The 26,382-nt window shown below is 41.9% G+C and overlaps 1 protein-coding gene across 8 annotated transcripts in view; it reads left to right on the top strand.

Moving 5' to 3' along the window:
- NFATC1 (nuclear factor of activated T cells 1) overlaps nucleotides 1-26,382 on the top strand; it is a 243,498-nt gene that overhangs the window by 88,421 nt on the left and 128,695 nt on the right. The gene's annotated exons all lie outside the window — the stretch shown is intronic.

Genomic DNA, 26,382 nt, shown 5'->3' with positions numbered 1-26,382 from the left:
CATCTACTTTGTGCAGTCATTAGTTTTGAGAAGTCAAAAGTGCTGATAGACTCCCACTATGGTTGACATTACAGTGCAGCTTTGTGATTTGAGTTATAGCCTTTTTTTTCTTTACACTTTCTTTGAATTTATCTTTTACTATTTAAGGATCTGACAACCCAAACTGATAGTATAAACCAAGCACCCAGACTTGTAGTCCCTATAAAAATCGCACCTATAGTGTCCCCGCCACCCTCACTTATGGTTGACAGCACTGGCTTGCCTGGAGCAAGCACTGACTGCAGGGAAATGTCAGGCAAGCTGTCAATCAGCAGTGAGGGTGGCAGGACAAGCAAAACAAGTGGACGGAGCGGTGCACTGAACCTTGTGGCCAAACCAATGGAGCACCAAGCACCCTAAAAAGAATATTTGACTAAACTTCAGTTTTTGAAGAACAGAGGCAGCAATTACAGCACTAAATGTGTGATCTTCTTAGTTACTTGTCCCTTTAAGTCTATGTGCCTATTTTTTTCTGTCAGTTTCGGAGGAAGTGTGCTACATTGCACCGCTGTCACTGGCACATACTTGTAGATTACAGGGCCCTATGGTAAAGTCAACACTTCAATATCAATGTTGATAATTATACATATGCACCTAATTCTCTGCTGATTATTTGTTAAATGAATTGCATTTAATTAGCTAATAGATGTTTTGATCATAAAGCCAATTAGCACAGATTGTTGAAACTAAAAATGCCATGATAACCATAATTTTAAAGGTGACCACTAGAGATGAGCGGACCCGTGGAAGTTCGGGTTCTGGCACCCTACCCGAACTTTATTCCAAAGTTTGATTCTGGCACCAGAATTTTACCCAAACTTGAACCAGAATCTAAACCCCATTGAAAACAATGAAGACCCGAAGTTTTGAGATAGAAAATTCTCTCTCTCTGCAGCAGTCTTCCCCGGGAACACTGAACATTGCAATGGACTTCCTGGAGATTTCCATGTTCAGCGTTTAGGACCCCGAACTTTTAAGTTCTGGTTTTCTCATCTCTAGAGATCACAAATAAGGTAACTCTTCACTGAACAATAATTGGGATGAGAACCATATGCTTTTGTTAGTGGTCATTATGATAATGAGAATGCCGCCATCAAAACTCATATCTAGCCTTAACTTTGGAATTTTATCTGTGTTATCTAATGCAACATATACAGTACTGTAAAAATGCTTTAGGCAGATTTGAAGAAAATCAAATACATATAACAACTGATACCGCGCTTGGGTGATACAAACAGAACCTGGCTAGCAAAAACCAAAAACCACATAAATATATATGGCAATAGGTGATAGGCTACACGTTGTGACCAATCCAATTATAAGCTAATGTGTGAGCCTTCACCCTGCGTATTGTTTAGACCGTACATTCAGTTGTATGTTACTTGCAATGTGATACCATGGACACATATAGTGCCCGTACCTTGTGCATTACTTATATACTAGAATAAACTCGGCAACGACCGTGCATAAGTTCTTACCGAATAGAGGTATGGTCTGCAGGGAACAGATGTACTGTGTTGTGATCCCGCTGATCTGCTCGTTGTGATTCCCGGAGGTGATGTGTCTGTTCCCCCAATAGACCCGGCAGGTGCGAGGATGAGATGACCTGCGTTTGCTGGTGGACAGGTGGGCAGACGAGGGTTGGTGCCGCCTGGAGCCGTGCAGGTCTGATAGCTGTAGCTACTCAGTGTAGAGCCAGGAAGATGTCCCGGCCGGAGGCGTCCCTGGTTACACTGAAGAAAAAAATGGCCGCCGCTGACAAGCAGCGTGTGACGTCACGAGCCTACGGAGCCCTGCTAGGACAAAAAGTCCTAGCGGCGGCCATTTTTTTCTTCAGTGTAACCAGGGACGCCTCCGGCCGGGACGTCTTCCTGGCTCTACACTGAGTAGCTACAGCTATCAGACCTGCACGGCTCCAGGCGGCACCAACCCTCGTCTGCCCACCTGTCCACCAGCAAACGCAGGTCATCTCATCCTCGCACCTGCCGGGTCTATTGGGGGAACAGACACATCACCTCCGGGAATCACAACGAGCAGATCAGCGGGATCACAACACAGTACATCTGTTCCCTGCAGACCATACCTCTATTCGGTAAGAACTTATGCACGGTCGTTACCGAGTTTATTCTAGTATATAAGTAATGCACAAGGTACGGGCACTATATGTGTCCATGGTATCACATTGCAAGTAACATACAACTGAATGTACGGTCTAAACAATACGCAGGGTGAAGGCTCACACATTAGCTTATAATTGGATTGGTCACAACGTGTAGCCTATCACCTATTGCCATATATATTTATGTGGTTTTTGGTTTTTGCTAGCCAGGTTCTGTTTGTATCACCCAAGTGCGGTATCAGTTGTTATATGTATTTGTTTTTCATAGAAGTGGCACATTCTTTGGTGTTACCAGCAGCTGGGTGATTCCATTGGTTCTCCCCACTCAGGTAGTGGGCATTAGTGGCGAGCGCCAGTGTCATTTGTATATTCATCGATTTGAAGAAAATGCTGCAATAATGTTAGTAATTTTGATCAATTATCAAAATGCAAAATGAATAAACAAACGAGAAATCTAAATCAAATCAATATTTGATCAAATCAATATGCCTTCAAAACAGCATCAATTCATATTGGTACACTTGCAGTTTTTGAAGGGACTCTCGGTCGGGAGGTTTTTCCAAACATCTTAGAGAACTAACCACAGATCTTCTGTGGATGTAGGGTTGCGCAAATCCTTCTGTCCCTTCATGTAATCCCAGACAGACTTTATGATTTTGAAATCAGGGCTCTATTGAGGTCATATCATCACTTCCAGACCTTTGTTCTTCTTAATTCTAAAGATAGTTCTTAATCACACTGGCATTATACTTGGGTGCTTTCTGCTGCTGCAGAATGAATTTAGAGCCAATCAGATGCCTTCCTGATGGTATTCCATGATAGATAAGTACAGTATCTGCCTGTTTTTCTCAGCATTGAGGACACTAGTAATTTTGACTAAATTTTAAACCCTGTTTGCTGAAAAGCAGCCCAAACGTTCAAGTAACCTCCACTATATTTACCTGTTTCCTGCAGACACTTATTATTGTATCGTTTTGTAGACCATAGGCGAACAAACTGCCTTCTGTTACAGCCAGATATTTTACAGTTCGCAGTCCAGAGCACCTGCTATCATTTTTTGTACCAAAGTTCTTTTCATTGAGTCTCTTGGACTTGTTTCCATGTCAATTATATGATTTTTTTTTAACAATTCTTCCATGAAGACCACCTCTGGCCAGACTTCTCCAAAGAGTAGATGGATGTAGTTGGGTCGCACTTGTTGTTGCTAGTTCTGAGCTGATGGCACTGCTGGATATCTTCCAATTTCTAAGGGAAATAAGCATGATGCATCTTTCATCTGTTGCATTAAGTTTCCTTGGTCAGTCACTACATCTGTCGTCCTCATCATTGTCCATTTTTGGTGTCCTCATTGCTGAGAAATACACCCATCTATTTAGTCATGCAATACCACTAGTAAGGCATCTAATTGGCTGGCTCCATATTCATTTTGCAGCACGATAGCGACCACACACATACAGCCAATGTCATTAAGAACAATCTTCAGTGTTAAGAAGAACAAGGAGTCCTTGAAGTGGTGGTGTGGCTCTCATACAGCAGTGGTAGTGTGGCTCTCACACAGCACTGATCTCAACACTATTGAGACTGTCTGAGATTACCTGAAAAGAAAGAAGGATTTGCTTAGGCCTACATCCACAGAAGATCTTTAGTTAGATCTCCAAGATGTTTGGAGCAACCTCACTACCAAGTTTCTTCAAATACTGAATGCTAGTGTAGCTATAAGAATTGATGCTGCCATACCATCTTGAAGGCAAAGGATGGTCACACCAAAGAGTGATCTGATTTAGATTTCACTTTTGTTCATTCACTTTGCATTTTGTTAATTGATAAAAACAAACTATTAATACTTCTTTTTTTAAATAATTTTATCCACACCTGCCAGAAACCTTTGCACTCTAATGTATGTATATGCAGTATACCCTGCTACTTAATACATATTTCAATATAATACACTCCAATTCTAATATTCACTTTATGGACAAAATATTGAGGTACTTACACCTACAGGAGCTTTTATAACATTCCCATTCTAAATACATTGGCATTAAATTAATATTGCTCCTTTGCAGCTAAACAGCTTCATCTCTTTCATTCTACAAAATTTGCAGTGTGTTTGTGGAAATTATTGCTCATTTATGCAGAAGTCACTGATGGTAGACTAGAGGACCTCACTTGCATTGTTCATTGTAGTTCCCAAAGTTGTTTACGGGGTTGAGATCAGGGCTTGGTGCAATCCGGTCAAATAATCCTGCATCATGCTCACCCAACCATGTCTTCGTTCACTGAAACACAGTCATGTTGGAACAGAAAAGGGCACCTACCTGCTCCCACAAGGTAGTAAGCATACAATTGTCCAATATGCAGGTCTAACGTGCTCCTAGCATTCGCCAAACTCGTTCATCAGTCTCCCAGATAGAGAAGCGTGATTGGCCCCTCACAGAGCATACTACTTCATGAATTTGGCATGAACTCCAACACAACATCAATTAAGACTACCGTGTCCAATGTCAGTCTTAAAGGAAATCTATCACCCCAAAATTCGCCTATAAGCTTCGGCCACCGGCATCGGGGGCTTATCTACAGCATTCTGTAATGCTTTAGATAACTGCCCGATGTAACCTGAAAGATAAGAAAAACAAGTTATATTATACTCACCCAGGGGCGGTCCGGTCCAATGGGTGTCGCGGTCTGGGTCCAGCGCCTCCCATCTTCATGCGATGATTTCCTCTTCTTTGCTTGCTGTCGCGGCTCCTGCGCAGTCATAGTTTGTCCCATAAATGTTAATAAAGGCTGACTTGATGGCTAGAGGCTAGATTTTATATACAGGTGGCAATGGGACTGAATGCAACGATTAAGGCCTCTTTCACATTTCCGTCGGTACGGGCCCGTCGCAATGCGTCGGGCCGACGGACGTTGTAAATTCTTTGCACAACATGGGCAGCGTATGCAGTTTTTCAACGCATCCGCTGCCCATTCTGCCAAAACACAACGGATCTGTCGCACGACGGACGCGACGTGTGTCAATCTGTCGCGATCCGTCGCTAATACAAGTCTATGGGCAAAAAACGCATCCTGCGAGCACATTTGCAGGATCCGTTTTTTGCCCAAACCGACGGATTGCGACGGATTGCAAAAAACGGAAGTGTGAAAGAGGCCTAAGGGGGTGTGTCCTGATACATTTGTCCATATAGTGTATATGTATGAATATATATATATATATACGGTATATATATATATATATATGCACACGAGTTCAAAATTGTTGGTACCTCTCGGTTAATGACAGAAAAACCCACAATGGTCACAGAAATAACTTGAATCTAACAAAAGTAATAATAAATAAAAGATCTATGAAAATGAACAAATGAAAGCCAGACATTGCTTTTCACAGAAATGATGGTACCTCTGAAAATAATGTGACAAAAGGGACATGGTAAATCAAAGTGTGTCCACTATCTAGCATCACAGGCGTCTACAATCATGGAATCAGTGAGTGGGCCTGTATATAGGGCTACAGATACTCACTGTGCTGTTTGGTGACATGATGTGTCTCACACTCAACATGGACCAGAAGGAGCGAAGGAAAGAGTTGTCTCAGGAGATTAGAAGGAAAATTATAGACAAACATGTTAAAGGTAAAAGTTAAGACCATCTCCAAGCAGCTTGATGTTCCTGTGACTACAGTTGCACATATTATTCAGAAATTTAAAATCCATGGTACTGTAGCCAACCTCCATGAACGTGACCGCAGGAGGAAAATTGATGACAAATCAAAGAGACAGATAATATGAATGGTAACAAAAGAGCCCAGAAAAACTTCTAAACAGATTAAAAGTGAACTTCAAGCTCAAGGAACATCAGTGTCAGATCGCACGATCCTTCGTTGTATGATCCAAAGTGGACTTCATGTGAGATGACCAAGGAGGACACCATTGTTGAAAAAAAATTATAAAAAAAGCCAGATTGGAATTTGTCAAACTACATGTTGACAAGCCACAATGCTTCTGGGAGAATGTCCTATGGACAGATGAGAAAAAAATGAAACTTTTTGGCAAGGCACATCAGCTCTATGTTAACAGACGGAGAAATGAAGCATATCACGAAAATAACATTCTCCCTACTGTGAAACATAGAGGAGGCTCTGTTACGTTCTTTGGCTGCTTTGCTGCATCTGGCACAGGGTGTCTAGAATCAGTGTAGAGTACAATGAAATCTCAAGACTATCAAGTGATTCCAGAGAGAAATGTGCTGCCCAGTGTCAGAAAGCCAAACACACAGTTAAAAACACCCAAGAATGGCTAAGAGGAAAACATTAGACTATTCTGAAGTGGCCTTCTATGAGCCCTGACCTAAATCCTACTGAGCATCTTTGGAAAAAGCAACCTTCAAACACGAGACAGCTGGAGCAGTTTGCTCTTGAGGAGTGGGCCAAAATACCTGTCGAGAGGTGCAGGAGTCTCATGACAGTTACAGGAACGTTTGATTAAGGTACCATCATTTCTGTCCAGGCCTATTTCATGAGTTTTATTATATTAAAATTCTGTGGAAGCATGGTTGAAAAGCAATGTCTGACTTTCATTTGTTCATTTTCATAGATTTTTTATTTATTATTACTTTTGTCAGAATCAAGTTATTTCTGTGACCATTGTGGGTTTTTCTGTCATTAAACGAGGGGTACCAACAATTTTAACCGCGTGTGTATGAGTATTCCTAGAAAGAGAATTACAGAATAAATTTATATATATAATATACAGTTAGGTCCATATATATTTGGACAGAGACAACATTTTTCTAATTTTGGTTATAGACATTACCACAATGAATTTTAAACAAAACAATTCAGATGCAGTTGAAGTTCAGACTTTCAGCTTTCATTTGAGGGTATCCACCTTAAAATTGGATGAAGGGTTTAGGAGTTTCAGCTCCTTAAAATGGACCTAACTGTATACACTTGCTCTGTAATCCACCTCCCTCTTGTTTTGTCATCCTACCACACAGATTAGGCTACGTTCACATTTGCGGTCAGCGCCGCAGCGTCGGGCGCCGCAGCGGCGCCGCATGCGTCATGCGCCCCTATACTTAACATGGGGGCGCATGGACATGCGTTGTGCTGCGTTTTGCGCCGCATGGCCGCAAGCGTTGGACGCAAGAAACGCTTCAAGTTGCATTTTTTTTGCGTCCAACTTGCGGGCAAAAACGACGCATGCGGCGCAAAACGCAGCGTTTTAGCGTGCGTTTTGCCGCGTTTCTGTTTGCGTTGTGCGCTGCGGCGCCGACGCTGCGGCGCACAACGCACATGTGAACGTAGCCTTACATTGTTGCACTGGCTATTTCATCACCTTAGTACAGATAATATATGCAGGGATCATCATTTACACTGTTTTTTTTTCATTGTCAGCTCGGTTTTCATAATGTATTTCTACATGGAAGGTGTTGAGATCTCTGTGCATTGTTTGTTTGTATATTCTATGCTTAGATATAAGTCACAATATTAAATGCAAGCAAAAATGCTGATTTTTGGTAACAATAAATCAAAGTACATGTTGACGAATAATTAGTGGTCTGCCAAGATAATATGTTTGCAATTATTTCCAATGACATTGTTAGTCCTCGTTTTGCTGCAGCAAGGCGTCTTTTTTTTGTTTATTTTGGTCATAGAATTGTTTTAAATAGCTGTTTAATGGACACGTTTTATTGTATGTAAATTACATAAATTTCATCTCAGTCTGAACTTTTCAAATTGTTTTGAGCAGTGTGATTCTATTAAGTCATTTGTGAAAACATATATTGGGAATAATTATATTGTGTTATAATTAAGCGAGCCTATTCTGGAATAGACTGCCATTCAGCCCACTCAACAGGCATTAACGCCAAAATAAAGGAGCCGAGGTGAGGACTTCCTTGGTTGAGCTCTACGTCTGGTCTTTTTAAAACAATGGCCTTTTAAATATTCTGGACTTGAGTTGTAATGCCAATTAATGTTAGACAAAAAAAATGCTGGCGTATCCAATGGTGATGCATCATTCTACAGTAACTCTGGTTTTAATTGTATTTTGTGCGCCGCCACTTAAATGCAATTGAAATAAAAATATATAATAATAGTAATTTTAGTTAATTAGCCATCTGCAGTATCTCTGACAGCAGGGTGTTTTCTTGTTACCTTCAAGAGTAAAAACAACAGAAGCAGGTACCTGACACCCTGCTTATAGCTGCTGGGGGTTCCGCTTTTCTTCTGAAGACTAAGGAGATTTGTTCTTTGAAAATTAAAATTAACATAAAAGTTAATAACATTCCTAGTGGGTTTCAGCTAATAGAATTAGAGGAGGCTAGTCATTATTATAAACACCTTAGTAAAATCAAGCAAAATAATGAATGCTTCCATAGAAAATAAAATAATCATAGTAGGCAGAATCAAAGGGTTGTCGCTTGCTATTTTGCCGTTGCATATTAAAAAAAAAATCAACATTTTAATGGGTAATTATAATCTGTAGCAGCAAACTTTAAAAGCCTAGCAGTGGGTGAGTAATTAACCAAAAAGAGGCAGTAGAGAGAGGGCAGTAACAGAGGGCGCTAGCTTCTTTTATTAACCAGTTCGAACACAAAGCTTTTACATATGGTACAGTGGCAAGTATTCATAACATCCTGTCGAGTGGGACCTGGAGGATTGCAATCAGACACTCCTGAGGTTTGAACTGTTTACTGAGCACAGACTTATCACCTGCTTTACATGTACAGAATTGAAGATGCTCTTTTTTTAAATATGTGAAGCATTCCACATTTCTACCATTGTCGTCCTGCACAGCAATCCATGCTGATTACACTGAGTACTTTGCAGATGTTGTAGTGCATCAATTAGCATAATGTACACATATCCATACTCATTAATCATTTATTGCAACTATTAGTTTAAAGGGGTTCTTTAGCCTTTGGGTACAAGGCTGCAGACTTGTGAATCCTTACAGCACACGCACTGCGTGCTGTAAAAAGTTTCCAGCTCCGGGAGTCGGAAGTCATGTGGTTGAAAGAGTATGTGATGTGCATACTTCCGGCCCCATTCCAAATACACATGTCCAGTCTCGCTCAATTCACTTGCATTGAGCGAATGTATGCAAATCAGATACTGTACTTATGGTAACACGCCCGCAACTGGTATCAGAGAATCCTGACAGCACGCACTGTACACGCTATGACTACTGACTTGCGTCCCAAGGCCAGACCACCACTTATTTAGGACCTATAAATGATAACAAAGCATTTAGTTTCCTGTTGTTTTTAAAGTAGTTCTCCAAGTTACAAAAACCTCAGAGATTTGTCTTTCCTGCACCATTGTAAAGGTACCTTCACAGTGAACGATATCGCTAGCGATCTGTGACGTTGCAGCGTCCTGGCTAGCGATATCCTTGAGTTTGACACGCAGCAGCGATCAGGATCCTGCTGTGCCATCGTTGGTCGGAGCAGAAAGTCCAGAACTTTATTTCGTCGCTGGATCTCCCGCAGACATCGCTGAATCGGTGTGTGTGACGCCGATTCAGCGATGTCTTCACTGGTAACCAGGGTAAACATCGGGTTACTAAGCGCAGGGCCGCTATTAGTAACCCGATGTTTACCCTGGTTACCAGTGTAAATGTAAAAAAACCCAAACACTACATACTTACATTCCGGTGTCTGTCCCAGCCGTAAAGCAGATTACAGCAGTTACTTCACCGCTGTGCTTTCCGGCCGGCACTCAGTCAGTGCAGGAAAGCACAGCGCCGGGGGACAGACACCGGAATGTAAGTATGTAGTGTTTGGTTTTTTTTACATTAGCACTGGTAACCAGGGTAAACATCGGGTTACTAAGCGCGGCCCTGCGCTTAGTAACCCGATGTTTACCCTGGTTACCCGGGGACCAGCATCGTTGGTCGCTGGAGAGCTGTCTGTGTGACAGCTCTCCAGCGACCACACAACGACGAAACAGCGACGCTGCAGCGATCGGCATCGTTGTCTAGATCGCTGCAGCGTCGCTAAATGTGACGGTACCTTAAGGCTAGCTAGTGACTAGAAATAACTTTTGTTTAATGTGTAAGGAGGCCTTAAAAGAGATTTTTTGGATAGGCATCAATTTTTGCAGTTAGCCTAGCTGCCTGCCAAACATACACGCAGTCAGGATTCCGCTCTATATCTGCTGGAGCTGTGGTCACATGACCTCTTATATGAGATTGACATATATGTGGTCACATCACCAGCTCCTTTTCCTGCTGTTCTCAATGTTCTGTTCAAGTTTAAGGGAAGCTAGTTGTCATGTGACTATAAGTATGCAAGTCACATATGAGCTATCACATGGCAACCTCTTTAGCAGGCAGCTAAATCCAGACAGTGTGCATATTGTACATTTTTAGGACTTGTCAACCTAAATTAATACCTGGCCCCCAAAAATACTTTAACTTTACTTTAACGATTTTCAACACACAATGCCAAAGACATTCAAGATCTGCAGCACATGTAGATGGTTGAAAAAATAGCCAATCAACACGGACACTTCATTGTAAAGCACGTCCTGCACTTTTAGGCTGTGTTGATGTGTTACAGCCTCACAGCGTTATTTTGCTGCAATTGTGGCAATGCACTCAAAACTAAACTAAAAACACTCTGTGGTCAGAACTTGTGAAGCCTTAAAGTGCTAGCACTGACCGGCTGTCATGTAGAGCTCTTCTACAGTACTGTACTGCTTTTATCTGCATCTGGACCGGCAGCTGCTATTTATTTTTTTGGTTCACTGTGTGGACTGTACAGGAAGTATCTCCTGTCCTCTACATAAAAATGATTTACAGCTTCCATTCTGACTTTTAGAAGACCTTATTTACTTAGTTATCTGATGAATATTTTTTTCCCTATTTTTGGTTGACATTAAGGACTTCAAAAAGGAATACTAGTTTTCCAGCTCACCCTGGAGCTCGTTAAAATTGTAAAGTGTGTACCGTATATATAAGTATATCCATAGGGACCCATATTAATGAATGCATACCCTATGATTTGCAATTTTGCAGTGGCCTCTGCATAGATGAATATAGTTAGCTTCCATTGGGCCAATAACACACTATGACTTGATGGAGAAGGTGTCAGCCACCCCCATTCATGCCCCGTGTAAGAAAAACGCCCAACTTTTTGTCCTGATTTTACCATTATTTCTTTTTTTCTCTGTTTGCCAATATTAAAGTCTATGGGGCAATACGAATTAATTACATACAATTAATTTTATGACATTTCAGTGCTATTTTTAGAGTTAGTAAAAAAGACTCTGAATCCTCTGGGTATTGTGTTTTTGATTTTTTTTTCAATTTTTTTAACCTAAATTAGCTTATATATTTAAAGGGAACCTGTCACCCCGTTTTTTCGGTATGAGATAAAAATACTGTTAAATAGGGCCTGAGCTGTGCATTGCAATAGTGTATTTTGTGGACCCCGATTCCCCACCTATGCTGCCGAAATACGTTACCAAAGTAGTCGTTTTCGCCTGTCAATCAGGCTGGTCTGGTCAAAAGGGCGTGGTTTCTTCCCCCAGATCTTGCTTAGTTTTCCGTTGGTGGCGTAGTGGTGTGTGCATGCCCAAGGTCCCGAATCCACGTCACAGGGGAGTGAAAAGATCGCGATGTGCGGTATTTCATTGGTGATTGGTGGGCGCGGCTATCTTCCTTTGGCCGCGCGTGCGCAGAAGCGGTGCTCTGCTGGCCTCGGCTTCAGGAAAATGGCCGCGGGATGCCGCGCGTGCGCAGATGAAGATCGCGGCGGCCATTTTCCTGAAGTCGAGATGCGAACTTTGCTTCAGGAAAATGGCCGCCGCGATCTCCATCTGCGCACGCGCGGCATCCCGCGGCCATCACCGCGATCACCGATCGGCCGCGATCACCAATGAAATACCGCACATCGCGATCTTTTCACTCCCCTGTGCAGTGGATTCGGGACCCTGGGCATGCGCACACCACTACGCCACCAACGGAAAACTACGCAAGATCTGGGGGAAGACACCACGCCCTTTTGACCAGACCAGCCTGATTGACAGGCGAAAACGACTACTTTGGTAACATATTTCGGCAGCATAGGTGGGGAATCGGGGTCCACAAAATACACTATTGTAATGCACAGCTCAGGCCCTATTTAACAGTATTTTTATCTCATACGGAAAAAACGGGGTGACAGGTGCCCTTTAAGAAACGCTAGAAATAAAGCAAAATAAAAACGCCAAAACCTTTTTTTTTTTTTACCACCGTACGTAAACTCAGAAAGAAATAGTGTGTAAATGAGACCTAACAGAACACTTTGCACCAATAGATTTTACATGAAGGTCAGTCCATAGCCTTTTCTATATTAACAACACACTCGGTCAGACTAACAGTCTGTCCTTTTATACAGGCGGTGCACGCCAGGAAAAATATACACTGGAAGAGAAAGTTATTGGAGATGATTGTGCGCCATTACACCTTAGACTGGCGTTAGCTGCAGGTCTGACATTAATCCATGCCTCTTGCAAGAAGGAATCTCAGCTGTCGTGCCCTCAGGAGGCAGCGTGTTATCCTGCTCCTTCAATAGGGAGTCTCTGTTCTAACAATGACTCACTCCAAGGGAATCCCAAATGAGCAATCATGTCAGTGCTTGAACTTGAAAGCAGGAGTGCTGCCTTCTCACATTAACCCTCTGCTTCCTCGTCAGCCGTGCTATTATGACTGCAAGGAGCAATGGTGTGTTTCCAGATGACGTACCTAATTTACACGTATATGGCCCCAACGTACGGATTGTGGTTTCATGTATTCTCCCCCGTAAAGAACTTTTTTATGTCGGGAAATTGACATTTCATTGATCCTTTCATACTTAGTTGCTTTGATAAGTGCTTTTACATTCTTCTGATATCTTTTTCCTGTTGTAGGGATTTATACACTCATGCCTGTAGACCTTATTAGGCATTACTGACATCATCATAGTGGGAGATACCAGAATCAGGAGCCTCTTTACCAGGCCGGTTATAGAAGCATATGTAAAATGATCGGCTTTTCATTGAGAAAAGATTGACAATTTTGCATCTGTAGAATGGTCTGTGTATTATACAGATTTCTGTTTTTTACATCCATATGGCTTCCATTTTGTACATTAACAATTAAAAAAAAGAATAAAAGGCCAAATACAGTTAAGAATAATAATAATAATAATAATAATAATTGCAATGGGCCTGTAAAAATCAGATGCCATATTAATGCTGTCGGTATGGCATACAGTTTTAAAGCGCCATCACTCCAGGTGTTTTTTCTAATTCACCTTTGGAGTGGTGCTTTAAATGTAATTCCCATTAACCCTGTCTGATACTCACCTTCCAGTGTTTTCATCTATTTTCGCCGCCGTTCCTGTCGGTCTCTGCCAAAAAGGGACCTGCTTGCAGCTCTAGAGTTTCATGGAGCTGCGCGGAGTTCACTTTTTCATTACAAGTCTATAAGAGCCTCACATAGACTTACATTGAGAGCTTGTGATGTAGCTTCTGACTTCCCACCACTCAGAAGCTACTGTCACAAGATGCCGCAGGGAAACCGAAAAAACTGTGAAGACGCTGGAGGGTGAGTATGTGACCGGGGGCAGAAGGCTTACATTTCAACCGCCACTCCAGGGTTGGAAGAAAAAGCACTGGAGTGGTGTTTTAAATATATCGATTGAGTTTATTGGGTGAGTCTAATCCTAAAAAAACAGTGCTGCAATTTTTTTACACCATGGGTCTGCATGTAAAAATAATCACATGAGCTACCCGATTAACCTGCATTGGTCTGTGTGCAGGCTGTATTCTATCTGTTTTGTACACAGACAACACAGACGTAACATAGGTTAGTCTGAACGAATCCTCATGGTGTGTTCACACAGAGTCTTTTTTTATGGCTGTCAAAAACATCTGTTCTTCCAACACAAGCGGCTTCAGGAATTGCTCTTTTTCTCTGGAGTATTGTAATCTTGAAACGTCTTTTTTTTTCTCGTTTCTTGGGCACTTTTTTTTTACTTTTTTCCTTCTGGCATTTTATAACGCTTTTTCCTTTGTTTGTTTTTGTGCCTCTTTTTCCTAATATTTTTCAGACTTCTTTTTAAATCCGTTAAGCAATGACAAAAATTCTACTTTTTTTAAGCAAAAGTGTTATCAAAATTCTCAAAAACACACCCACGAGTCTTTTTATTCTTCCTATTGACTTCTTTTGTAAACTATTGAGCATCTTCCTAGCTGAAAATACCAGAAGAATGTACACGTTACTGCTTTTAAATGCTTGGTTTTTTGAAAGCTTGAAGTGTTTTAAAAGAAGCCCAAAAGTCTGACCATGTGAGCAGCAAGTCGTTTCCCCATACAAATTAATAGGCCCATTATTTTGATTGTTTTCTTCACACTTTTACCTGCATTGTGTGAATATACCCTTAGGCAGGGAAGTATATTAGTCACTGTGTAGACAGTCCAGCGTGGAGACCTCTCTGGGCTGACTTGCTGATATCCGAGTTGCATTTGTTTGCATCACCTATCATTTCTTCCAACATGAATGTGAGTTAATTAGGGGTATTAATTAGTTATAAATATGGGAGTAAGTAGATGTAATAAGGGAATCGGCATGTATAGACCTGATGAAGTCCCAATCCTCTTTAGAGCTCAAGCCCTTACTGAATAGTGCTATTTTACTTTATCTGCCCCATCAAAAATGTAAAAGAATACAAGGGTCAGTTTTACGCACTTATAAGGTAACAAACACCTTGTAAGGTTATTTTGCACCACAAATTAAATCTTAAGGAAAGTTCATAGCACAGGAGTTAAAAGGACACATTAGTAGCATCAGAATTAAGCCATGTTCCTCCATCGAGTATTTGGTTAGTTTTTGATATTGTTGATTTTCTGCATCATTTCCCCAACTATTAGCTAAATTAGGTTCCTTGTATTTTCTAAGTGTGTATTTTTCATGTTGTAGTTTTTGGATGTCATGTTTTTAAATAAAGCGGATTTGTTTTTTTAAGATTTCTTTTGCCACGCTTGGTGGGCACGGTTAGCCCTGCAACTGAGCGTTAAACCAGATTTATGAATTTAGATTTTTTTCTTAAAGTCACACAAAAAGTCACAAACTCACTCCAGTTGGGGGATGGATTGAAATATGGAAAACACGTCTAGACAGAAGTTTTATATATCAAGACGTGCCAATCTTATCAAACATTTTGCTAGACTTTAATACATTTGGTTCAAATAGCAGCTACAGTGCCACAAATAAAAGTGACTTTTAAAATTCCCCTCTTGATAACTCTTCCCCCATAGTATAACAGCAGAATGATAACTCCTGCCGGACTGCGACATATGGGTCTCAGGTCTCCCCACAGCTCCAGGTGCTTCCATCATTTTATTTTCCATGATCTTCTTCCTTAAGAAGTCTCCCTCATATGTACCGGTACTTTTCTTTTCTCTCTGTTTGTTTTTCACAGTTTTTAACAGCTAAATATGCAGTAATTGCAAGGCACATGTCTGGTGTACACTTCGGCTCAAATACTTGTGATAAAAATCAGAGACGACTGGTGTATTGCACATTTTCTCTCAATGTGCAATTTGCGTGAACTATAAATAAGTGGTTTATTCTCTAATAGTCTGTATTTTCATGATTTCATAAAAAGCAGACCATCTCTGCGTCCATAAAATTTCCCACCCACTCAAATTTATAATTCATTGCATTTGTACACAAATGTGTGAATAAAGAAACAGTAATGTACAGCAAAAATGTAAGCGTAAACATTAAGAAAATGAAATAAAATGGAACCATAGCACCATTAGACTCATCTATATATGTGAGCAATTTACAGAATGGGGAAATGTAGTGCTAAAGATCTCTGGATGTGCAATCCAGGAGCTATCTGGAGCAATTGTCAACTATTTCCAACTGATAAAATGAGAGTTTACAAACACTTTTGTACAGCGGTAATTAGCTCCACACACATCCGGTGGTGAGCGGGGCTGATGGCGCATCTATAGATACCTGCCAGATCACATCTTATTCTTTATAACAGATGAAAGATGATGATCAGAACAGGACATGTGTCTGATACCTGCCTCTTGCCCACAGTGGCGTATCCAGGAGGGGGCAGCTGGGGCATGTGCCCCGGGCGCAGTTGACAGGGGGGCACCAGCGGGCCGCCTGATGATGCGGTGGTCCAAGGAGGCTCCTCGTCCTGTACTGAGCGGTCACATGGTACCACTCATTACAGTAATGAATATGCGGCTCCACCTCCCATAGGGGTGGAGCCACATATTCATTACTGTAATGAGCGGTAACGGTGACCGCTTAGTACAGGAAGAAGCTGCCGGCGCCGGGGAAGCAGGGACTGCACCGCGCCAGGAGCAGGTGAGTATAACGGGGAGGGGAGCGCTGAGCCATATTCACCTGCTCCCCTTCTGGCGCCGCTCCGTCTTCAGCAGTGACGCTGAGGTCAGAGGGCGTGGTGACGTAGTTAGTGCGCGCCCTCTGCCTGAACGTCAGTGCTGAAGATGGAGCGGCGGCTGGAACGAGGAGCAGGTGAATATTGAAAGTGCCGAGGGCCTGAGCGACGGAGAGGTGAGTATGTGATTTTTTTTTTTTTTTTTTATGGCAGCAACAGCAAATGGGGCAAGTGTCCATATGGGGCAGCTTATGGGGCCATAACATTTGTGCAGCACTGTATGGGGCAAGTGTCTGTATAGAGCACGCGCGGCCATAACATTTGTGCAGCACTATATGGGGCAAGTGTCTGTATGGAGCATCTTATGGGGCCATAACATTTGTGCAGCACTATAATGGGGCAAGTGTCTGTATAGAGCATCTTATGGGGCCATAACATTTGTGCAGCACTATATGGGGCAAGTGTCTGTATGGAGCATCTTATGGGGCCATAACATTTGTGCAGCACTGTATGGGGCAAGTGTCTGTATGGAGCATCTTATGGGGCCATAACATTTGTGCAGCACTGTATGGGGCAAGTGTCTGTATGGAGCATCTTATGGGGCCATAACATTTGTGCAGCATTATATGGGGCAAGTGTCTGTATGGAGCATCTTATGGGGCCATAACATTTGTGCAGCACTATATGGGGCAAGTGTCTGTATGGAGCATCTTATGGGGCCATAACATTTGTGCAGCACTATAATGGGGCAAGTGTCTGTATAGAGCATCTTATGGGGCCATAACATTTGTGCAGCACTATATGGGGCAAGTGTCTGTATGGAGCATCTTATGGGGCCATAACATTTGTGCAGCACTATATGGGGCAAGTGTCTGTATGGAGCATCTTATGGGGCCATAACATTTGTGCAGCACTATAATGGGGCAAGTGTCTGTATGGAGCATCTTATGGGGCCATAACATTTGTGCAGCATTATATGGGGCAAGTGTCTGTATGGAGCATCTTATGGGGCCATAACATTTGTGCAGCACTATATGGGGCAAGTGTCTGTATGGAGCATCTTATGGGGCCATAACATTTGTGCAGCACTATAATGGGGCAAGTGTCTGTATGGAGCATCTTATGGGGCCATAACATTTGTGCAGCACTATATGGGGCAAGTGTCTGTATAGAGCATCTTATGGGGCCATAACATTTGTGCAGCACTATATGGGGCAAGTGTCTGTATGGAGCATCTTATGGGGCCATAACATTTCTGCAGCATTATATGGGGCAAGTGTCTGTATGGAGCATCTTATGGGGCCATAACATTTGTGCAGCACTATATGGGGCAAGTGTCTGTATGGAGCATCTTATGGGGCCATAACATTTGTGCAGCACTATAATGGGGCAAGTGTCTGTATGGAGCATCTTATGGGGCCATAACATTTGTGCAGCACTATATGGGGCAAGTGTCTGTATAGAGCATCTTATGGGGCCATAACATTTGTGCAGCACTATATGGGGCAAGTGTCTGTATGGAGCATCTTATGGGGCCATAACATTTGTGCAGCACTGTATGGGGCAAGTGTCTGTATGGAGCATCTTATGGGGCCATAACATTTGTGCAGCACTGTATGGGGCAAGTGTCTGTATGGAGCATCTTATGGGGCCATAACATTTGTGCAGCATTATATGGGGCAAGTGTCTGTATGGAGCATCTTATGGGGCCATAACATTTGTGCAGCACTATATGGGGCAAGTGTCTGTATGGAGCATCTTATGGGGCCATAACATTTGTGCAGCACTATAATGGGGCAAGTGTCTGTATAGAGCATCTTATGGGGCCATAACGTTTGTGCAGCACTATATGGGGCAAGTGTCTGTATGGAGCATCTTATGGGGCCATAACATTTGTGCAGCACTATACTGGGGCAAGTGTCTGTATAGAGCATCTTATGGGGCCATAACATTTGTGCAGCACTATAATGGGGCAAGTGTCTGTATAGAGCATCTTATGGGGCCATAAGACTGATGTCTCAATTAATTTTACTTTTATTGGTATCTATTTTAACATTATGGGGATTCAGGAATGTACCTTGGCTTGGTCATACAGTTTCAATAGAGTTAGAAGGCTAGATACACCTCTGCTTGCCCATGTGACCGATCAGGTATCGGCAGACAAAACATCGGCCCTGCACCCACTATTTAGAAGTGCTGGATTAACCATTTAAGGGCAATCAGAAGGCCGTATAATACGGATGAGTGCACGGACTGGCCAGCGGCTCTCCTGACCCAAGGACGACAGCTGCATAGGAATACATGCTGTCACGCTCAGGTCAGGAAAGCCGCTGGCCAGTCCTAGTATTCAGATGCGATCATCATCTGTGTAATATGTCCGTCTGACTGTGCCCTAACATTTTTTTTCTGGCTGGAGAACTGATTAATAGAAGCATTTAACGAACTATATAATAAATGAATTAGGGATTTTGTGACCTTGGATTTTCAGTTTGCTGTGCAATACACTGGTCTATTTCTGTCTACTAATCATTAAAGTAATAGATGTTGAGCTTTATCAAGCAGAATCAGCAGAATATGCTGAAAACAATAAGGGACAAGATATGAGGGTTCCAAAATATAAATATGACAGCCCAGTACTAGCAGCTCAGTACATTTCTTTATATATTTATGCCATACGGCTTTTTTCATTTACCAGTACAATGTGATTCACAACCAGAAAACAGAATTCAGTTTGTTACACTGAAGCAATGGTGGACATTGTCGCTCTCATACAATATAATATATTGCAGCATGAATTCCAAAACCAATCCATTTATTCCACACTGAAAGGTACTTATAGTTATAACCTTTCACCTCACTAAACCATAACTAGTATGCAGTCTGGTTGCTCCCTAATTAACCACTGCTGCATGTAGCCAGAATTTCCATATCTTTGACAAATAGCAAGCATAATATAGCTGCAAGATGAAGGGAGTCTGTCAGCCCAAACTGATATGTCACATTAAGCATAAAGCCTTGTAGAGGCCATAGCCCCTCTAAAAATCTCACCTTTAGAGTATTAATCGCTGCATCTGTTCTTCAGATACTGAAGTTTATTCAAAGCTGTTAATTAGGTGCTTGGTGCACCCTTGGTGTAGCCAAGAGGCTCGGGGCATTGTTATGCCCACTGGTTTTCCATATTCCTGCCTTACTCAGGGGTAACTGACATTCCATGAGCATATAAAATCAGTGCACTGAGCCATTTGGCCACATCAAGGATGCCCTGAACTCCCTAATTTGCATACTTAATTTAATTTAAGTTTCTGCAGAATGGAGGCAGCGATTAGAACACTAAAGGTGCGATTCTTATAGATGCTATATTCCATACCAAGAAGGCTGGCAGACTCCCATTGATATCCGTAATCTAAACTCTCACTGTTATTTTTCTTGGCTTGTAAATACAAAGTTACAATTCTCTGTCATCATCGCACTTCCATAGGTAACGCATCATATTTTAACATTCCTTCTGTACTTTCCGCTAAACTATATGACAATAAGTCCTCATTCAGATGTCACTGTTTTATGTACTTGTTTCTCTATAATTTTCACGGATACAAAATGTACCCATTATAGTCTATGGGCATTCATGTGTTTAAACACAGATGTGTGAATAAAGGCCACGTGACGTTAGTCACTGCTCACGGACAGACCATGAGGCAGAGAAGTCAGACGTTCCGGGGTCAGTACCAAGAGAGCACATACAGTTAAAACCAGAAGTTTACATACACTATATAAAAAAGACACATATGCATGTTTTTCTCAATATCTGACATGAAATCAGAATAAACCTTTCCCATTTTAGGTCAGATGGGATTACCATAATTATTAATATTTGCCAAATGTCAGAATGTAATGTGTGTAAACTTCTGGTTTCAACTGTAGATAATTAAAGGAAAAGGCAAAGACGTAAGTCAGATCACAGTCCAAGGGTCAAAATACCAGGAGATAGCAGATCAAAGCAAAAGGACTATACAAAGGGATAGTCAGAACACAGTCCAAAAGGTCAGGCAGCAGAAGATCAGAACTCAGAACAACACAATCAGGGAAATAATCACCAGGAACCACAATCTACGTCTGGCAGGGATGAGGGACAGACAGCTCAGTTAAATAGATTTTGCAATTTACAGAACACAGAAAACCTGGAGAAAGTCCCACTTTTTCCAGTCACAGATTGGACAGCCGAGCTGTCAATCAAAGCATCGACAGTACAGTACGCCCATCACAAGATTGGACAGCCGAGCTCTCAATCAGAACACTGACAACTCAGCATGACCAGTTTCCATAGGACAGCAAAACAATCACTCACTGAGCGGAATAATCGTGACAGGCCTAAGATGAATTGATTTAGAATCAGTAACTTTATTTGTAATGGAATAAGAAGATCCTTGATGCTGCGAAATGTGCTTTGCCTTTCAGATGAGAATGTGTCTGGTCATAGGAAATTTGACCTCTTCCCAATAGCACATCATGCATTTATCATAATCCATAAGTCAAAACTGTGTAATGGTATATGCACCATGGTAGTATTTTGTGGCCTTTGTTATCTGTCTCATTGTGATCCCCCAGCTGCCATTAGCCTGCCTTTACTGCAGTAGACTACCATAATCTACGTGACAGCAGCCATTATTTAAATCTGGATGCAGATGCAATTGGAGGCTTAGGATTTCAAGTGCTGTTTTGACGAAGTGCGATGCTAGCTGAATTCTGGCCAAGCTCCATTTGGTAAGAGATATTGCATTCTTAGGGGTCTTTCCACACTCTTCCCTTTGCCAGTAGCTGTCACAGTGAAGAGGCCACTGGCCAGGAGCGTGTCATATTACCACTTGTAATCAAAATGTAATTCATGTAAGAAAATATACACAAACACTACCATGAATTCATGGAAGCTGTGCTGTGTCAGTTTCCATATCATATATTGCAAGCTTTCCCTTCTTTCCAAAGTAAATATACTAATTTATATAACACCAGTTTGTTAATCCCAGCACGAAAGGTCATGGATTTACTCAAAAAATGAATCAAATATACATTTGAAAACATTGTAGTTTAGATTGGACATCCTTTCGACTGTTTCTTTATGGATAAAAATATTTTTAATGACTGTTTATATATGCTCACTGCCAACACTGGCTGTTGGTTTTAGAAGAACTCTATATGTTTTATTAGACATGAGTTTCACTGCATATTTGATTTCAGAATTCCATGGTGGTACTTAACACACATATAAGGTGGCTGTTTTTTTTAAGGTATGAACAATTAAACAAAAAATTACATACAATACCTCTCATACTGATGTATTACTTTCTCTTAACCCAATCGTAAAAGTAAAGTACATCAAAATATAATCGGGCTTTCCTCAACTACTTAGTTATTCCATCATTTATAGAGAATTTTGTCACAAGGTTTTTCTGCCCCATCTGAGAGCAACAGAAAGTCGGAACAGAAATTCTGGTTCCAGGATTGGGTCATTTACTGGGCTTTTTGCTCTAGTTTTGATAAAACATTGTTTTATAGGCTGCAATTTTTCTAGTCGTCTTAGTGAAAGTTCATGCTGACTTACTATGCCCACCACCATTGATTGGCAGCTGTCTGGACTGAAAGCTGTCAATCAGTGTTATAGGCTGGGGTATATAGAGCTTATCGTTGAGAAGACTAGCAGAGCTGCAGCAGATAAAACTATTGGGAATCAGAAACTAGGTGATAGATTCCCGTTTAAATGGGTTATTCTGGACTTCAGTATTTTTCTCTCAGAGCGGTCACGGACCACCCCTGCCGGCAATTATGAAGCATCCTTTGACATCACATCAACAGTGCAGCTTCTTCTCATCCACTCTGCTGTGTTGTTTGTCTCTGCCAATGTTATGCTGATTGACAACCAGCTCCCCGCTGCCTAATTGCATGACGTCGGCAGTGACGCCCCATCAACAAAGCAGACCGGAAGAGGAAAAGCTGCTCTGTTGACGTGAGGTGAAATGTAGCAGCAGAATTGCCAGTAGGAGTGGTGCGTGACCGCTCTGAGCCGGTGGAGATCAGTGCCGCGATGAACAGACAAGTAGTTAGCTACCACCTGTCTCTAAGTTCTTTGTCCAAGAAGAAAAAAAATACAAAGGTCCCAGTTACCCTTTTAAACAACCACTCACATTTTATTGTGCTTTTAATTATGGACTAGTACTATGTTTCTCTTTAAAGTCTTTGTCTTTAAAAGTGTTGATGTAATGAATTTAAATCTTCAGCCTAAACATTTCGAACTTCTGCTCATTATTAGCAATCCAGCACAAATGGGTAAGTAGAAGAAAAAAATTGTGTGAGTGATATTTTTTGTGAATTGGAGTCTGTCGCACCCAAAATTCAAATTAAACCACTTATATATAGCTGTAGTTAAGAGTTTGCTAACTTTTAATTTTATATAAAAAACATTTTAGCATGTAAATGAGGAGTTCTTGGTGTACCCTTGGCATGCCCAAAGACTCGGTTCATCATTCCTCCTCCTCAATTTGCATCCTTCATACCTCCCCTCATGTTGCTTGACAGTGCTTCTTTTGGGGTGATTCCTGAATTGAATCCCCAAACCTGCACACACTGACACAGCAGCAGCTGAGGAGCACACACAGTGTCAGTGCGGTTGCACTCTCATCCCTCTCTGCTGTCTGCAGCAGCCACTCACTGCACACAGGATCACACAGAAGCAGGTTACTGATGCTAACTGGAGAGAGGGATAAGAGCGCGCCCACTTGGATCCTGTGCTTCTGCAGTGTCAGTGCTACCACACAGTCATCCCTCTCTCCTGTCAGTATTGGCCATCTCCTACCGCGTTATCCTGTTGGCAGTGAGTGACTGCTGCAGACAGCAGAGAGGCCGCTGCAGACGGCAGTGCGGTTGCACTCTCATTTCTCTCTGACACTGTGTATGCTCTTAGCTGCTGCAGTGTCAGTGTGTTCTGGGATTAGGATTCAATGCAGGCAGAATTCCAAAGAGAGCACTGTTTAACATAATGGGGCCAAATAAGAGTGCACTGTTATGTATAATAAGGGTATTATTCTTTTAGGGGCTAAGTCTCAATTATGAATATTTCAGTGGTTTAATTTGAGTTTTGAGGGAGTTATTTGCAATACTTTGCACATTTACTCAACGTCAGAACCCCCCTCCCCCACACACATTTTTTATGTATAAGGTAGCTCCATGAAAAATGTGAAAGTTTCCCACCACCCAGGTATTACTTACTGGGATCTTGTTGTTTCTCTCTTGTTGCACTAACTGCAATCTGAGCTGAGTGGTGACACGAACTTCCGATGGACCATGCAAATGTTGTCATTCTTTCCAAAAGAACGACAGAGAACTGGGCGCATGGTGACATCATTGTACTCGTTCACCTTTCAGCACTTGGTTTCAAGCAAATCTTGATGGAAAATACAAATGTGTGCTTTCTCCTTTCTTCTGATTTGTCGCAATTCCTACCCACTGTAAATGAAGAAAGTGGAGCCTTGAGGCGAGCATATCAGGGATATTGTTTCCTTAAGTAGAAATGATTTTATTACTACAAGTTGTATGATTGACAGCTGTTTGTAACTTGGGCACACAAGGAGTACAAGAATCTTTACTTAGTTTAACCAGAGGCATTAAATTTGAGTCTTATTTTTGTGCGCTCTTAAATGACATAAGCTAAATAATGTGGTTTTTCACAGTTGAAATTTTTCCTAACAGTTGTGTTTGAGATGTCGTCAACATATTCAGACGTGTATGGCATTGTACCGGGCATTGCAATCCATTAGAATATTTATCCATCAATCCTCTGTAATATGTCGAATTTCATGTTACTCTTATTGCATGAGCAGCACAACATTAGACTTCTGCCAAGCACTTGGAAGTGACACGCTGTGTGATGGAAGCCATGCAGAGTCATGATCCTCAGTGCGGATTTCGAGGGTCCTGATACTGTGTGTGTCCTTGTTCTGCGCTGATTGTTTTCTTTTCTCAAGCACACTCACAGTTGAATTCCCTTTTGCTGATGTTGAGTGTCTTGACCCTAACTAAACATTAGGCTTTCCTTGCTCACAAAGCCATTGCTTTGTGAAGCATGAGACTCGTTTGACTCGTCTCTTTGGGCACAGTTGGTCTAGCAGCTTGAATCGGCTTCACAGAAAATTATGAGAATGATCAGGATTAGACAACCAGACTATCAAACAAATCCGAGATGGTACAAAATGAATGAAACCTAGCAAATTGCATATTTGTGTATTTCCACATGAGTTTGCGGCCTGTGGCCCTTTGATACTGTATGCATCATTATGGATGATCATGAGAAAATTATCTTATTTTGCAAATATTAATTTATTTTTTTTACTTGTTTACATAACACCATTAATTTCCACAACACTTTACAGACTTCATCATCACTGCCCCCATTGGAGATCATTATCTACATTTTCTAGTTGGTCTTTGGAGTGTAGGAGGAAACCCATGTAAGCACAGGGAGAGCATGGAAACTCCTTGCAGATGTCGTCCTTAGTGGGATCTAATAATAATAATAATAATCTTTATTTTTATATAGCGCTAACATATTCCGCAGCGCTTTACAGTTTGCACACATTATCATTGCTGTCCCCGATGGGGCTCACAATCTGAATTCCCTATCAGTATGTCTTTGGAATGTGGGAGGAAACCGGAGTACCCGGAGGAAACCCACGCAAACATGGGGAGAACATACAAACGCCTTGCAGATGTTGTCCAAGGTGGGATCTTAACCCAGGACCCCAGCGCTGCAAGGCTGCAGTGCTAACCACTGAGCCACCGTGCTGCCAGTGTATCTGAATACATTTTGTGTTGTAGCACTTATGTGAGATTCACTCAAAGGCGCGGGCTAGAATTGAGGAGTTTGCAGGAGAGACATCTGCTTTTGGGCTTTCATGTAAGAATATTCAGCTTGCATATATCCTATACATTATTAGAGAGAGATTTCTGTCCTTTCTATATAATCTGCACCTGACCACCATCTCTAGTTATTGTCGAAGTCATTTCAGGCCATCCGTACAAATGCAAGGATAAAGTTTTAGCCCGGCAGATTTACTCTTGGATGAGCATGTGATTATGCATGTCTATATGAGGCGGACTGGAGAAATCAATTCCGCTCTCTGTCCTTTCTCTGCTCCTGCTATTTGAAAGTTACGACCATTTTAGACATTTGTAGTATATCCTGAAGATATGCTATAAATGTCTGATGGAGGGGTGTACCATCTCTGGGACTGAAAGGAGTTGTCCAGGACTTGGAAAACTACCAGCTTATTTTACCCAGTGTTGGGCTAGAATGGTCACGAGCACTTCTGCCGGCCATTCACATGCTCCATGCAAACAGAGCAGCTTCTCTTGATCTGGGCAGCTTTGTGGATGTGACGTGACTGCTGTCTTCCTGCTGATTCACAGGCAGCTCCCCGCAGTTAGGCAGTGGGGAGCAGGCTGTTAATCAGCCTGATGTCGGCAGTCATGCCAAATCAACAGGACAGAGCAGAAAGGTAGCCATGGCTCTGTCGACGTGACGTCAGTGGAAGATTCTGAATTGCCGGCAGGATCAGTTTACTGTTTATGACGTCTCTGTGCGGGCAGAGATCGGTGTTGAGCACAACAGGCAGGTAGCTAACAACCATGGCCCATGGTCAGTGATTGTGACGTCCAAAAGAAGTGAATGGAGAGAGCAGCGCATGCGCAGCCACCTGTGTTGTAGCATCTACCTTTATATTGGAAGAATATTAGATATATTGTAAAGCCAATGGGTAGCCATTTTATAATGTTCTCTATAA

Source organism: Ranitomeya variabilis, chromosome 6 (assembly GCF_051348905.1).
Source record: "Ranitomeya variabilis isolate aRanVar5 chromosome 6, aRanVar5.hap1, whole genome shotgun sequence".
Lineage (NCBI taxonomy): Eukaryota > Metazoa > Chordata > Amphibia > Anura > Dendrobatidae > Ranitomeya > Ranitomeya variabilis.
This window is presented reverse-complemented; position numbering and strand designations above follow the sequence as displayed.